The following is a 17,327-nucleotide window of genomic DNA, read 5'->3' as shown; positions in this document are numbered from 1 at the left end:
TCACGTCCTCCTTCAATCCTTTCACTAAACCAGCAGCCGATAATTAGGGAGTTATACCGACCCAGCATGACCTGAAATCACAGGGAGAATGTATCATACATATGATGAACAGGGAGGGGAAATAAGAAGGGAGGAGGAGGTGGGGCGGGGGGGTATAGCACAAATTGCCCACTGGCGTGTAAAATGAAACCGTGCCGCCACAGGTCCCAGAATAATAATATGGAGCTGAGGTGGAGAGTCCCGGTCCAATGCTTTGCTCACCCGAACCTGCACCAGAAAGGTTGAGGCAGAACATCCGCACACACACACACACAGTATCTCAGCTTAACGAGGAGGTGAATCTCACCCACACAATTTGTGTAAGCAAGTTACCTACATAAATAAATTATCATTAGGGACGGATGGATGGAAGAGAGGGAGGGATGGGAGGAAGGGAGGGGGAAGGGAGGGATGGGAGGGGGAAGGGAGAGGGAAGGGAGGGATGGGAGAAATGGAGGAATAGGAGAAAGGGAGGGGAAATGGAGGGAGAAGGGAGGAAGGGGAAGGGAGAGATGGGAGAAAGGGAGGGGGATGGGAGAAAGGGAGGGATGGGAGAAAGGGAGGGGGAAGGGAGGGATGGGATGAGGGAGGGAGGATGGGAGGGATGGGAGAAAGGGAGGGGGAAGGGAGGGATGGGATGGGAGAAAGGGAGGGGGAAGGGAGGGATGGGATAATGGGGAGGGAGGGAGAGATGGGATGAGGGAGGGAGGGAGGGATGGGATGGGAGAAAGGGAGGGGGAAGGGAGCATGGGATGGGAGAAAGGGAGGGGGAAGGGAGGGATGGGATAATGGGGAGGAAGGGAGGGATGGGAGGGAGGGAGGGTGGGAGGGAGGGATGGGAGAAAGGGATGGGGAAGGGAGGGATGGGATGGGAGAAAGGGAGGGGGAAGGGAGGGATGGGATAATGGGGAGGAAGGGAGGGATGGGATGAGGGAGGGAGGGAGGGTGGGAGGGATGGGAGAAAGGGAGGGATAGGAGAAAGGGAGGGGGAAGGGAGGGAGGGTGGGAGAAAGGGAGGGGGAAGGGCGGGATGGGATGGGAGAAAGGGAGGGGGAAGGGAGAGATGGGATAATGGGGAGGAAGGGAGGGATGGGATAATGGGGAGGAAGGGAGGGATGGGATGAGGGAGGGAGGGAGGGTGGGAGGGATGGGAGAAAGGGAGGGGGAAGGTAGGGATGGGATGGGAGAAAGGGAGGGAGGGATGGGAGAAAGGGAGGGGGAAGGGAGGGAGGGAGGGAGGGAGGGAGGGAGGGAGGGAGGGAGGGAGGGAGGGAGGGAGGGAGGGAGGGAGGGAGGGAGGGAGGGAGGGAGGGAGGGAGGGCAAGGGAGAAATGGGATAGAGGGAGGGGGAGGGAGGGAGGGATGGGAGAAAGAGGGGGATAACTGCAGCTAGGTTTTTTCCCAAAGGTGCACTGCTTCTTTGCCCCATGCATTATGAAGACTGAATGGATTGTGTGCTACTACTGTCTGTGAGAGGTAGACTAGGCCTGCATACTGCTGAATGTGAACAGTGGTGTGATCAGATTAAAACTGATAGTAGAGAAGAAGGGAGAGATTTTCAAACAAACAGGGGACTACTATAGATACAGTTGAAGTCGGAAGTTTACATACACCTCAGCCAAACATTCCCTGTCTTAGGTCAGTTAGGATCATCACTTTATTTAAAAAATGTGAAATGTCAGAATAATATTAGAGAGAATGATTTATTTCAGCTTTTATTTCTTTCATCACATTCCCAGTGGGTCAGATGTTTACATGCACTCAATTAGTATTTAGTAGCATTGTTTCGGGTATCCGTCCACAAGCTTCCCACAATAAGTTGGGTGAATATATAGGCCCATTCCTCCTGACAGAGCTGGTGTAACTGACTCAGGTTTGTTGGCCTCCTTGCTCGCACACGCTTTTTCAGTTCCGCCCACACATTTTCTATGGGATTGAGGTCAGGGCTTTGTAATGGCCACTCCATTACCTTGACTTTGTTGTCCTTAAGCCATTTTTCCACAACTTTGGAAGTATGCTTGGGGTCATTGTCTATTTGGAAGACCCATTTGCGACCAAGCTTTGACTTCCTGACTGATGCAATGAGATGTTGCTTCAATATATCCACGTAATTTTCCATCGTCATGATGCCATCTATGTGCCCTCCTGCAGCAAAGCACCCCCACAACATGATGCTGCCGCCCCCGTGTTTCACAGTTGGGATGGTGTTCTCCGGCTTGCAAGCCTCCCCCTTTTTCCTCCAAACATAATGATGGTCATTATGGCCAAAAAGTATGATCTTTGTCCCCATGTGCAGTTGCAAACCGTAGTCTGGTTTTTTTATGACGGTTTTGGAGCAGTGGCTTCTTCCTTGCTGAGCGGCCTTTCAGGTTATGTCGATTTAGGACTTGTTTTTACTGTGGATATAGATAGTTTTGTACCTGTTTCCTCCAACATCTTCACAAGGTCCTTTGCTGTTGTTCTGGGATTGATTTGCACTTTTCGCACAAAAGTACATTCACCTCTAGGAGACAGAACGGATCTCCTTCCTGAGTGGTGTGACGGCTGCTTAGTCCCATGCTTTTTATACTTGCGTACTATTGTTTGTACAGATGAACGTGGTACCTTCAGGCGTTTGGAAATTGCTCCCAAGGATGAACCAGACTTGTGGAAGTCTACATTTTTTTTCTGAGGTCTTGGTAGATTTCTTCTGATTTTCCCATGATGTCAAGCAAAGAGGCACTGAGTTTGAAGGTAGGCCTTGAAATACATCCACAGGTACACCTCCAATTGACTCAAATGATGTCAATTAGCCCATCAGAAGCTTCTAAAGCCATTACATTTTCTGGAATTTTACAAGCTTTTTAGTCACAGTCAACTTATTGTATGTAAACTTCTGACCCACTGGAATTGAGATACAGTGAATTCTAAGTGAAATAATCTGTCTGTAAACAATTGTTGGAAAAATGACTTGTCTCATGCACAAAGTAGATGTCCTAACTGACTTGCCAAAACTATAGTTTGTTAACAATAAATCTGTGGAGTGGTTGTAAAATTAGTTTTAATGACTCCAACCTAAGTGTATGTAAACTTCCGACTTCAACTGAACAAGACAAGTGTAGCAATGACTTCCGGGGGCTGAAGTCATCAACTCTTTCTGGTCAAAAGTAGTGCACTATGAAGGGAATAGTGTTCAATATTTGACACATTTGTGACCATAGCAAGGGATCAGAGTCACGAGAGGCAGAGTGGCTGATTGTCTGGCTAATTAGCATTAACAACACTTCACACCTGTTCAGATCAGAAAGGTTATTAGGAGGGGAGGGGAGGGGGATTTATTAGTGGGAAGTATCAAATACACACACACATTCTGACACATGCATACTGTACACACACACACACACACACACACACACACACACACACACACACACACACACACACACACACACACACACACACACACACACACACACACACACACACACACACACACACACACACACACACACACACACACACACACACACACACACACACACTTCTAATTTTCAGTATCAGGATTTTAATGTTCAATAGGCACTTACAGTAGGGATGGGCACATACAGAGAGCAGCAAGGTCTCACTCTGTGCTGAAATATATTTGCAGCTCCTCCGTATTGAACCAAGTCATTCTATTACATTGCCCCTGTAATAACCTGCACTGCTGGTTTGATTGGACTGGTTTTGGACACAGCGAGAGTCCCCGTCCCCTCCGTATTCTAATGGCCCCTCTGTTACGACCCTGTCGTCAGGTTTATCTACAGAGCAGTCGGGGGGCTGTGGTCTCTGTTAGTTCCCCTCGGAGTGTGTGTGTGCCTGCATGTGTGAGTGTATTTGAATGATTGTGTTTGTCATGGTTGTTTCCGGGGCCGTTCAGGGGGCCGTGGCTGGGAGATGGGGCCCTCTGGGTATCAGGATAACTGTTAGTGATGTACTGGAGTGATGTCATTGATTTAATTGATCACATCAGATTCCTAGCGACACAGAGTGGCTACGAATTAACGGACATGAAATTCCCTATATAGTGTACTACTTTTGACTATGTGTCCTTGTCAAAAGCAGTGCACTGACTAACAGGGATAGGGGGCCATTTCTGATGCAGCCAGAGAGAGTGTACTGTCAAGAGAGAGCACGTTTGTGGGTTGACTTCTAACATAAAAAAAGAGCTGAGGGTACAATGACCTGTGGTCGCTGGGGTGGAGCGTCAAAGCTATTTACTGCCTGGACTAGGGTGAAAATGTGGTGCACGAGGACACATTTAAAAACACAAGTTCTTGATAATTATCAGGACACCAAGTGCCTGTGGTGTGATTGTACTGAACATCATTTAATTATTACATTCTTGAAGATGACATTCATGAAATGATTTTCTTGAAAGTGTCTACATTGCCTGTGTCTTGCAACGCACAGTAGATTGCCTTTGACTTCTTCCTGCCTGTGTGACATGGTGAAACGCTGAGAAAAGGTTGTTGAATTGACATTGTGTCATGAAGAGCTCTCACGTCCACTCTAGAGACCTTCCAGTCTCCCTTAATTACTCTGTGTGTGTGTGAGAGAGATATCCCCCCAGTCTCCCTTAATTACTCTCACATGTTGACCTATGGCCTATGTCATCACGTTATTTTTCTTTGCCTGCCAGGTAGGGGTAAGAACACGCATGTGTTGTTGATGTTATGACGTATACCACGACGGCCATGGAGGATTGGGTGAATGTCTAGGTGGAGCTCAGTGATTCGTGCACCTTTTTTTTTCTCCCTTTTTTTTCTCCCCAATTTCGTGGTATCCAATTAGTTACAGTCTTGTCTCATCGCTGCAACTCCCATATGGACTCGGGAGTTGGTCAGCTTGCACTGCGCCCGGCCCGCCACAGGAGTCGCTAGTGCGCGATGAGACAAGGACATCCCTACCGGCCAAACCCTCCCTAACCCGGACGACGCTAGGCCAATTGTGCGTCGCCCCACGAACCTCCCGGTCTCGGCCGGCTGCGACAGAGCTTTGGCTCGAACCCAGAATCTCTGGTGGAACAGCTAGCACTGTGATGCAGTGCCTTAGACCACTGCGCCACTGCGCCACCCGGGAGGCCCGCCATAACACGTTCTTAAGCTAAGACTTCAGGTTGCTTCCTCTTTTTTTTATGTACAGTATGCGTTTTGTGTGTACAGTAAGTGTTTTGTGTGCACAGTAAGTCTTTTGTGTGTACAGTATGTGGATTGTGTGTACAGTAAGTGTTTTGTGTGCACAGTAAGTCTTTTGTGTGTACAGTATGTGTATTGTGTGTACAGTAAGTGTAATGTGTGTACAGTATGTGTTTTGTGTGTACAGTAAGTGTCTTGTGTGTACAGCAACTGTTTTGTGTGTACAGTAAGTGTTTTGTGTGTACAGTAAGTGTTTTGTGTGTACAGTAAGTGTTTTTTGTGTATTATATAAGTGTGTTGTAATATGCCGTTTTTAACCTGACAATATCCAACGGATCCAAGGCCATCCTGGGAAACGTAGAAAATGTCTTTGTGGTAATTCATCAGCCTAATTAGGGTTAACCACTGTTGACGTGTGTTGATGTGTTGCTGAACGCAGCTCAAAAGTTGATGTGTGTTGAAAGGAGCACACTGGAGACTCTGAATATTGATTAGGACTGTAAAGGACCTCCGCTCTAACCTGTGATGGCTGCAAAACACACCTGACGCGTTGATTCTGGAGTGTGTGTGTGGGGGACGAGTTCAGTGGCTGTGGTGGCTGTGGTGGCTCTGTGTGTAAGTGTGTGTGTGAAAGAGAGAGAGAGAGTGAGAGGACAGAACGAGTGACTAACGCTATGGCTTCTTACACTTATCATAAAAAGTGACTCTCCCTTCAGTTCTCATTTGGGGACATTTTCATTATTAATTCACAATGAGCATTTCTATTTTATTAATTTCACCCTGTAGCAGATTTTAATTACTTGAAATCGTTGGTCAGGATTGCAGTGCCCCCCTCTCTCTCTTTCTGTTTTTCTCTCTTTCTGTCTCTCTTTCTGTCTCTCTCTGTCTCTCTCTCTCTCTCTGTCTCTCTCTTTCTCTTTCTGTCTCTCTCTCTTTCTGTCTCTCTCTCTGTCTCTCTCTCTTTCTCTCTCTCTTTCTGTCTCTCTCTCTGTCTCTCTTTCTCTCTCTCTTTCTGTCTCTCTTTCTCTCTCTCTGTGTGTGTCTCTTTCTCTCTGTGTCTCTCTTTCTGTTTTTTTCTCTTTCCGTGTCTTTCTCTGTTTCTCTTTCTGTCTCTCTCTCTCTCTCTCTCTTTCTCTCTCTGTCTCTCTCTCTCTCTGTCTCTCCCTCAGTCTCTCTTTCTCTGTACACCGAGAATGAGTTGAATATTATGTTAAAAGATGCATTTCTCAGCTAATCATTATGACTGGCCTTGATCTGTTCAGAGCAGTGATGAGATGAGGAGGTCTGCGAAGGCAGCTGCTGTCAATCACCCTCATGGCTCACCCAGTTCATACCAACATCACATTCTCTTCAAACTGAGTTCAACATGACCTCTACTCTAGAATACTTACAGTACATCTGTAACTATTCTAGAGTTGAAGTAATGTTCTACTCAGTTTGAAGAGAATGTGATGTTGGTATGAGCTGGGTGAGCCATGAGGGTGATAGTTCCACATAACTCCCAATGTCCAATCAGACGGGATGCCAGATCAGGAGGATTCCTAGACATGCTGGCATGGACAAAAGTGGAGGATGAACCTGGCATCTCTCCTGGCACACCTGGCAACCTTCTTACACTGTTTATCAGACGATACATGAATAAATGGCGGGAATAAATGTCGGGACAATATACAAAGTGCTTTAATTTCTAAATGTATATATTTCTAAAAAGTATATATATACATTGTGTGCAAATGTCGTGAGGAGGTAAGGCAATTAATAGGCCATCATAGCGAAGTAATTACAGTTTAGCAAATTAACACTGGAGTGATAGATGAGCAAATGATGTGGAAGTAGAGATACTGGGGTGCAACAGAGCAAAAAGTAAATAAAAACAATATGGGGATGAGGTAGGTAGATTGGATGGGCTAATTCCAGATGGGCTGTGTACAGCTTCAGCGATCGGTTAGCTGCTCAGATAGCTGATGTTTAAAGTTAGTGAGGGAGATATAAGTCTCCAACTTCAGCGATTTTTGCAATTCGTTCCAGTCATTGGCAGCAGAGAACTGGAAGGAAAGGCGGCCAAATGAGGTGTTGGCTTTGGGGATGAGCAGTGAGATATACCTGCTGGAGCGTGTGCTACGGGTGGGTGTTGTTATCGTGACCAGTGAGCTGAGATAAGGCGGAGCTTTACCTAGCAAAGACTTATAGATGACCTGGAGCCAGTGAGTATGAAAATACCCTCACAGGAAAGGTGACATTCTGTATTGTCGCCTCATATGAAACATTTGATGTCAAATCCAGAATGCTGGGTATAGAGCCAAACGTACACATTTTATCTTCACTGTCCAAATAGATATGGAGGTGAGTGTACATCTCCAGTTTGACATGTGTCTTCTGTTGAGGTTCACAGCAGGACTGACAGATGTGTTGACATGACAACTGCTTGAGCATTTTGAATGACCCTCCCCCTTTTGTTCCATGCTAGCTGAAGACCTGGCTAACCAGTAACTAGCTAACACCAGACACAGATGAAAGGGGAAGCCTGTAAGTGTATTTGCCATAGATGACTAGGGGAAGCCTGTAAGTGTATTTGCCATAGATGACTAGGGGAAGCCTGTAAGTGTATTTGCCATAGATGACTATGGGAAGCCTGTAAGTGTATTTGCCATAGATGACTATGGGAAGCCTGTAAGCGTATTTGCCATAGATGACTAGGGGAAGCCTGTAAGTGTATTTGCCATAGATGACTAGGGGAAGCCTGTAAGTGTATTTGCCATAGATGACTAGGGGAAGCCTGTAAGTGTATTTGCCATAGATGACTATGGGAAGCCTGTAAGTGTATTTGCCATAGATGACTAAGGGAAACCTGTAAGTGTATTTGCCATAGATGACTAGGGGAAACCTGTAAGTGTATTTGCCATATATGACTAGGGGAAGCCTGTAAGTGTATTTGCCATAAATGACTAGGGGAAGCCTGTAAGTGTATTTGCCATAGATGACTAGGGGAAGCCTGTAAGTGTATTTGCCATAGATGACTAGGGGAAGCCTGTAAGTGTATTTGCCATAGATGACTATGGGAAGCATAAGTGTATTTGCCATAGATGACTATGGGAAGCCTGTAAGTGTATTTGCCATAGATGACTATGGGAAGCCTGTAAGTGTATTTGCCATAGATGACTAGGGGAAGCCTGTAAGTGTATTTGCCATAGATGACTAGGGGAAGCCTGTAAGTGTATTTGCCATAGATGACTAGGGGAAGCCTGTAAGTGTATTTGCCATAGATGACTATGGGAAGCCTGTAAGTGTATTTGCCATAGATGACTAAGGGAAACCTGTAAGTGTATTTGCCATAGATGACTAGGGGAAACCTGTAAGTGTATTTGCCATAAATGACTAGGGGAAGCCTGTAAGTGTATTTGCCATAGATGACTAGGGGAAGCCTGTAAGTGTATTTGCCATAGATGACTAAGGGAAACCTGTAAGTGTATTTGCCATAGATGACTAGGGGAAACCTGTAAGTGTATTTGCCATAAATGACTAGGGGAAACCTGTAAGTGTATTTGCCATAAATGACTAGGGGAAGCCTGTATGTGTATTTGCTGACATGTTACATTTTGGCACCAGTAGACAAAACAAGACATTACCATTGGTGTATAAAGAGAATAAGACATTACCATTGGTGTATAAAGAGAATAAGACATTACCATTGGTGTATAAAGAGAATAAGACATTACGATTGGTGTATAAAGAGAATAAGACATTACCATTGGTGTATAAAGAGAATAAGACATTACCATTGGTGTATAAAGAGAATAAGACATTACCATTGGTGTATAAAGAGAATAAGACATTACCATTGGTGTATAAAGAGAATAAGACATTACCATTGGTGTATAAAGAGAATAAGACATTACCATTGGTGTATAAAGAGAATAAGACATTACCATTGGTGTATAAAGAGAATAAGACATTACCATTGGTGTATAAAGAGAATAAGACATTACCATTGGTGTATTAAAATGAGACGCTTTCTGTAATGTCAATAGTCCTCCTTCCTGAATTCACATTTTTGACACGGGAGGGGGCCAGTAACTTCATGATCGACAGTCAATTTTCAAACATTTGTCATCTAATTTTGATCTGTTTTTTGACTGTGCGGGACCTAGAACCACACTTCTGGCCTGTGCTTCTCGATGTTAAATGAGTAGGAGTCTCACATTGAAGCCTACTATGACTATGTTGTGTGGAGAAATAATGACTCCTGAGATACAGGGACCCCCCCCTCTGGCCACAAGCCCTCACTGCAGCTACTCAGGCTCCTCTCTCTCTCTCTCTCTCTCTCTCTCTCTCTCTCTCTCTCTCTCTCTCTCTCTCTCTCTCTCTCTCTCTCTCTCTCTCTCTCTCTCTCTCTCTCTCTCTCTCTCTCTCGTGTGTGTGTGTGAGAGTGAGATACTTAATTTTCCAATGCAAGAGGGACCAAGGACTTTTTGATGCTAATAGATCCTCTGTGTATCTCTTTGTTCACCATAATAGCAGGAAAGAAGCATCGGAAATAGGTTTTTACATGTCACAGATCAATACATTTGTAATTATCAGTGTGTTTTTACGGCGCAGTGATCATGAGTCTCCTGTTTGTCTGTGTAATTGGGGTCACTTTATATAAGGCACCTGTCAATGAACAGCGGCTCTTCATTGCAAAGTCCCCCATTACGAATGTCTCCTTCATGTGTCTGCTATTTATCTAAGCAGAACATGTGCTGGTCTGACACCACATTGCTAGTGATGCACAGCACATGTGTGTGGTGACTACAGTCACTATAACGGTTAGCTTGTTGCTAGAGAAAGGATGAAGAGAGTTCATAACTACATTGTTATTCATGGTCTGTTGGTCTGACTGGGTATGACAATTGTGAAAGTGGATTTGTATTGTGTCCCATCTGTTCCAAGGAAAAACCCTGACTCCTTCCATCCAGTCAGCCTCCCTCCTTCTCCTCCTCCATTCCATCCAGTCAGCCTCCCTCCTTCTCCTCCTCCATTCCATCCAGTTAGCCTCCCTCCTTCTCCTCCTCCATTCCATCCAGTCAGCCTCTCTACTTCTCCTCCTCCATTCTGTCCAGTCAGCCTCCCTCCTTCTCCTCCTCCATTCCGTCCAGTCAGCCTCCCTCCTTCTCCTCCTCCATTCCATCCAGTCAGCCTCCCTCCTTCTCCTCCTCCATTCCGTCCAGTCAGCATCCCTCCTTCTCCTTCTCCTCCTCCATTCCATCCAGTCAGCCTCCCTCCTTCTCCTCCTCCATTCCGTCCAGTCAGCCTCCCTCCTTCTCCTCCTCCATTCCATCCTCTCACACTCTTTGTAAAAACAGATCAGTGAGACAGGAGACTGAGACAGACAGAGAAAATATGAGAGAAAGTAATACGTGAAGTTCCATCAGGTTTGTACGTTTCTACGTTTCACGTGTACATGATACACAGGTGTAAAACAGTACAGGGACATTCTTCCTTTCCCAACAATGTGGTGAGGGTAGTAATAATCTAGATAATAATAGACAATAGGAGAGAATTGTCCACTCAGGGACCAGTACCCGGCATGGATAATGTGTCCGGGCGGATCCAGCTCTGGTCTTGACAGGCCTCCTCTTTCGCCTGGCGTCCACTCCCTCCTCCCCCCTCCTCAGGCCCGTGGGGAAGGCCGTGAAGTGGCAGGTCTGACTCCCTGGCTCCCAGCTCCATAGAACACGGCTGAACGGAGCCTGGGCATGAGCTTACTATAACTATGACTTGTACTTAAATGCCATCCATTCAGAGCCACACTATTAGTCTCTCGGACCACTGGGGCCCCTGCCGCTGACAGCCCTCTCTTCACCCTCTATTCATGCCTAGGCTGGGTAGGGCTGGCTTGGGGAACAGCCTTCTGCCTATACCTCTGGGGCTGGTGTAACCAGGAGCTATGGAGCAAGGCACAGCGAGACAGTGATGGGAGTAGGGAGGGCAGGGACACAGAGAGCTGCACAGTGTCTCACCATAGGAACTGGTGTCCTCAGAGACCAGACAGCAGTATTAGCCTCCTGTACATATAAGGAAGATGACTTTCCGTATCCAGGGAGGTCAGAGAGCTTTAACTAGAAAGAGTGAGAAATACTTTTTCTGTCTCTCTACCGGAGCTGACAATGGCTCGAAATATCCAAACATATGCACAGCGACCAGGAACGAAGGTTTGAATGAGTCATTTGAATAAGTTCATAGGACAGCGTTTGATTTAGTTTTTTACATCAAATACCAAGCGGCAGAGACACTGGAGAAATGACTCAGAGTGACATTGGCTCTTAATGTCTCCGAGGGGTCCGGCTTGATCACCTGTCGACTCTCATTACAGAATAATTGCAGAGCAGTCAGGACAGCGTTTTCTGTTCATCAGTGGACTACCATAAATCGACCTGTGCGCAAACCAGTCGCTGCTCCCGTGTGTCCTCCAATCAACTCGCTGGGGCCCCGCCTACTGGGCGTGGGCTACTTGAATTAAGAGAGGGAAATGGAGAGTTTAATTTCTGTGGTACTGTGTGTGTCAATACAACAGGCAAGTAGCCCCATTTTGAGAGTGTTGGGAGGGAAATCTTTTTGCAGGGATTGAAGATGTATGGTAATGTACAACACTGTAGAGAAGACAACCTTTTATCCCTGATGGTCATTACAATTGTCTCCATCACCTTTGTCTTCAATTCCCGTGAAACATGACCCACTCAGCGAACCTCTTTTCTATATATAGGCCCCGTTAACTCTCTCTCTCCCTCTGTGCACCCAGTGGGTTGCTCCAGTTCTCTTTCTGTTTCACTGTGTGGCCTTCCCACGACCAGATGAATCCCTCGTCTTTTATTGTTAACACTGGCCACTCCGCTAACTTCTTCTGTAGTGGTTAGAGCGTTGGGCCAGTGACAAATGTCGCTGGTTCGAAATACCTGAGTAGACAAGGTGAAAAATTGTCCGATGTGCCCTTGAGCAAGGCACTTAACCCTAATTTGCTTCAGGGGTGCTGTACTACCAAGCCTGACCCTGTAAAACAACACATTTCACTGCACCTATCCAGTGTGTTTGTCCCTTCTCTCCCTGAGTGTGACCTTCCCACCGCTCAGACCTAGAGAGGCTCACTTAAACTAAGCCTGTGTCCCAAATGCTCCCTATTCCCTAAGGGTCCTGGTCCAAAGTAGTGCAGGGTGTAGGGAAGGGTGGCATTTGGAACGCAGCCTTCAGAGAGCCACTCTCTGCCCTGCTCCCTCCCTGGGACTCCTTCATTTCCTCCCCTGTCACCCTGGGTTAGGGCCAGCATGCATCATCCCACCCTGCCTGGCCCTACCTGTGTGAGGCTCTGTGGTTGTAGCAGTGTAGGCTTCCGACCACTCAATCAGAAGACATGCTACACAGGCTCTCTCTCGCCATCCATCTCTTCTCTCTCTCTATCTCCATCCATCTCTTCTCTCTCTCTCTCACTCTCTCTCTCTCTCTCTCTCTCTCTCTCTCTCTCTCTCTCACACACCATCCATCTCTTCTCTCTCTCTATCTCCATCCATCTCTTCTCTCTCTCTCTCTCTCTCTCTCTCTCTCTCTCTCTCTCTCTCTCTCTCTCTCTCTCTCTCTCTCTCTCTCTCTCTCTCTCTCTCTCTCTCTCTCTCTCTCTCTCTCTCTCTCCATCCATCTCTTCTCTCTCTATATTGCTCTCTCTCTCCATCCATCTCTTCTCTCTCTCTCATTTCTCTCTCTTATCCATCTCCTCTCTCTTCCTATAAAACGTAAAATTTTCATATCCACAATCAGGGTACTATTCTCAGTATGCATACTGAGACAGGCCTATTGTCTCAGTCTTACAGTACATGACTGATTAATTGGCATTAGGGATGTATTCTGACTGTTTTAAATAGAGAGATCCTGGTTACACTCCTATAACAATTTGTTTTGTGGGGATAATGGACTTGAGAGGGAGGGGTAGAAGAGAAACATGATAGTTTTGCCAAGACCTGAAGGGCAACGGCAGGCCCCCAAATTCAATAACGAAACAATCAAGCGTGGCTAACACGGCATAATGGCTTTTTAAAAAAGATAGATGGAGCGTAAATGACTCCTTTATGTCCAGGAGGAGCAGGAAGAGAATGGTTTGATGCACTAGGTGAGGAAATCCAGAACCCACCAACCAGCTGATGCTTTCTGATTAGCAGCCAAATTTCAGGAGAGGAAAGAGAAGAGAGAATAGTCGTTTTCTTTGTAAAGGTGGACGGGTGGAGGCCTTTCAGCGAGAGGAGCGACGGCAGCCATTTTTCTTCCAATATGGGCTTGTATGAACCAGGCCGGAGCAGGATTGGGAAGTTACTTTTTCACCTCATGCCAGGCTCTGCGAATCGTGTGTGTGTGTGTGTGTGTGTGTGTGTGTGTGTGTGTGTGTGTGTGTGTGTGTGTGTGTGTGTGTGTGTGTGTGTGTGTGTGTGTGTGTGTGTGTGTGTGTGTGTGTGTGTGTGTGTGTGTGTGTGTGTGTGTGTGTGTGTGTGTGTGTGTGTGTGTGTGTGTGTGTGTGTGTGTGATCCCTAATCAGCAGCGAGACGAGAGAGCATCAAGAAACTCATAAGATCCTTGGGTGACGTGATAATGCAACTTTGACTGCCTTCCTCATGGCACCTCATAGCATGTTCCTCGGCCAAGGACGACGGCTTTCCCAGGCGACAGTAGACCCCTGTTTACAATGCTCACACCTTGAAGAATGGACACACACAGCCCCCTCGCCCCACACAAACAGTAATAGTAATCCTCATTCACATCCCACCATGCCCTCCTTCCCCTCTCTGATTTATAGAAAACCCTGTAAGCATTATTAGTCAATCTAAAGGAGTGTGTGTACTAAGAATTTTTGCTGGTCGTAAAATGGAATTAAGATGGGGCTGAAAACGAACCCGGGTGTCTCTCTTAAACTGTGATATGAATATTTGATGGCAGACCTGGGAGGGCTTTATGATTTACGATGCAGATTGGGAGCCAGGCATGCGTACCGAACGGCAACCTGTTCCCTACGTAGCATCTTATGCGCTCTGGTCAAAAGTATATAGGGAATAGGGGGCCATTTAGCATGTAGCCTAGCTTTCTGCTGCCACGTTATGACCCCAGCTGCATATCTACTAACTAGGATCTCCCTGCAACGAATGGTGTGTAGAGAAAGGCTCCCGTGCATGTGGTGGTTATCTGCTTTGTACACTGGTGTTAGTCACCTTAACAGAAACATATACTACATACACAACGCCCACACAGATGCTGACGTGTCTCTGAACACGCACAGTGTATATCACTGTTGACCTCACACACGCACGCACGCACGCACGCACGCACGCACGCACACACACACACACACACACACACACACACACACACACACACACACACTACCATATCCATATACCGGCGCAGCGGTTAGCTACTGTCGTCGTGCGAGTCCTGTGAGCCCTCCAGAGATCTCCCTTCCTCTGTGGAATTAGAGGAGATGGCATGAGCACAACACCCTGGAGAAAGTAGCCACACAACTTCCCTTTATTAAAGGCCTTTCATTCAGCTGGAGTCGAGTGCATGTAGCAGGCTGCCGCAGAAGACGAGTGTGCGGGTGAGATGATGGTCTGGCCCGTGTCTAGTCACCGCCCGACGTCTTGCTTAACATGACCTTGTGTTAGAGAGCATGGCCTGATCCGAGGACTTCATCGCGTGGGTACGTGTCGCGTCTGTGCGCGTCTGTATTGACGAAGAGACCGGGAGCGGTGTGTAATGTGTAATCACCCTGGAGACTGGACATGATTAAGCTCTCAGAAAGCGTTTAGAGGATGTTAATGAATGAATGACCTGTTGGCTGGATTAGATGTCATGTTGTTAACCTGTTCAGTGCCAACCGTGTCCATATTAGGACAGCCTCAGCCTCGCAGGGAGTTAGTGTCAGTGTAATCCAGGCCAGGTATCTGTTTGTCCTCATACGGATACCGTACGAGCCAGACATGGCCAGAGTTAGCCTGGCTGTGATTTGAGGATCCTTAAAGGAAACTAAGAGTTAACTCAGACGTTTACATGTGGCAGGGTTTGTTTCCGTTGTACTGGATTTCCAAGGTGATCTGACAGCTTGTACTCTGAATATCTGATTAAGTAGAGGTTTTCAGTCGAACCAGGTGTACAAACAAACAGCAGAATATGAAACAGATCATAGACCATCCCTGTTGTTGATATTGTCATTTTGCCAGAATAAGGGATATTGCTGGAGTTTGGTTCGCCACATATGTTCAGTGAATCCCAAACTGCAGGGGTTGAATTTAAACATGTATACATTCCCATACACCTGTAGTAAGGGCTTTCAAAAGCCTTACAGACAGGTGGAGCAGAGTAGACACACACACACCAACTGCTAAAGCTTATAGTATGTGTGTCGTCTTCTCTCACTCTCTTCCTCACTTTCGCTCGCTCTCTCTCAGGCTCGCTCTCTGTCCGTCACACTCTCTCTTTCTCAGGCTCGCTCTTTCTTTCTCAGGCTTGCTCTCTCTCTCCGGCACGCTCTCTCTCTCAGGCTCGCTCTCTCTGTCACACTCTCTCTTTCTCAGGCTCGCTCTCTCTTTCTCAGGCTTGCTCTCTCTCTCCGGCATGCTCTCTCTCTCAGGCTCGCTCTCTCTCTCCGGCACGCTCTCTCTCTCAGGCTCGCTCTCTCTCTCCGACACGCTCTCTCTCAGGCTCGCTCTCTCTCTCCGGCACGCTCTCTCTCTCAGGCTCGCTCTCTCTCTCCGACACGCTCTCTCTCAGGCTCGCTCTCTCTCTCCGGCATGCTCTCTCTGGCACGCTCTCTCGCTCAGGCTCGCTCTGTCTCTCCAGCACGCTCTCTCTCTCAGGCTCACTCTCTCTCTCTCACGCTCTCTCTTTCTTAGGCTCGCTCTCTCTCTCTCTCAGGCTCGCTCTCTCTCTCAGGCTCGCTCTCTCTCTCAGGCTCGCTCTCCCTCTCCGGCATGCTCTCTCAGGCTCGCTCTCTCTCTCAGGCTCGCTCTCTCTCTCCGGCATGCTCTCTCTGGCACGCTCTCTCGCTCAGGCTCGCTCTGTCTCTCCAGCACGCTCTCTCTCTCAGGCTCACTCTCTCTCTCTCACGCTCTCTCTTTCTTAGGCTCGCTCTCTCTCTCCGGCATGCTCTCTCTCAGGCTCGCTCTCTCTCTCCGGCATGCTCTCTCAGGCTCACTCTCTCTCTCTCACGCTCTCTCTTTCTTAGGCTCGCTCTGTCTCTCTCTCCGGCACGCTCTCTCTCAGGCTCGCTCTCTCTCTCCGGCATGCTCTCTCAGGCTCGCTCTCTCTCTCTGGCACGCTCTCTCTCTTAGGCATGCTCTCTCTCTCCGGCACGCTCTCTCTTAGGCACGCTCTCTCTCTCCGGCACGCTCTCTCTCTCAGGCTCGCTCTCTCTCTCCGGTACGTTCTCTCTCGCAGGCTCGCGCTCTCTCCGGCACGCTTTCTCTCTCCGGCACACTCTCTCTCAGGCACGCTCTCTCTCTCAGGCTCGCTCTCTCTCTCCTGCACGTTCTCTCTCTCAGGCTCACGCTCTCTCTGGCACGCTCTCTCTCTCCGGCACACTCACTCTCAGGCACGCTCTCTCCCTCCGGCATGCTGTCTCTGGCACGCTCTCTCTCTCAGGCTCGCTCTCTCTGGCATGCTCTCTCTCTCAGGCTCGCTCTCAATCTCCGGCACGCTCTCTCTCTCCGGCACGCTCTCTCTCTCAGGCTGGCTCTCTCGCTCTGGCACGCTCTTGCTCGCTCTCTCTCTCTTGGTCTCTCACTTTCTCCCCCTCTCTCTCTCTCTTGGTCTCTCTCTCTTTCTCCCTCTCTCTCTCTCTCTCTCTCTCTCTCTCTCTCTCTCTCTCTCTGCCTCTCTCTCTGTGTCTCCCTCTCACTCTCTGTCTCTTTCTCCCCCCCTCTCTCTGTCTGTCTCTCCCTCTCACTCTCTGTCTATTTCTCCCTCTCTCTCTCTCTTTCTCTCTCTCTCTCTCCCTCTCTCTCGGTCTCTCTCTCTCTGTCTCTCCCTCTCACTCTCTCTGTCTCTCTCTCTGTCTCTTTTCCATCTGATGAGGCCTTTACCGGCCCACTTGACAAGCCATCTCAATAACAGTCCTAATTTAAA

The sequence above is a fragment of the Oncorhynchus gorbuscha genome, linkage group LG17 (assembly GCF_021184085.1).
Source record: "Oncorhynchus gorbuscha isolate QuinsamMale2020 ecotype Even-year linkage group LG17, OgorEven_v1.0, whole genome shotgun sequence".
Classification (NCBI taxonomy): Eukaryota; Metazoa; Chordata; class Actinopteri; order Salmoniformes; family Salmonidae; genus Oncorhynchus; species Oncorhynchus gorbuscha.
The sequence above is the reverse complement of the archived record's forward strand: the minus strand, read 5'-3'. Positions refer to the sequence as shown.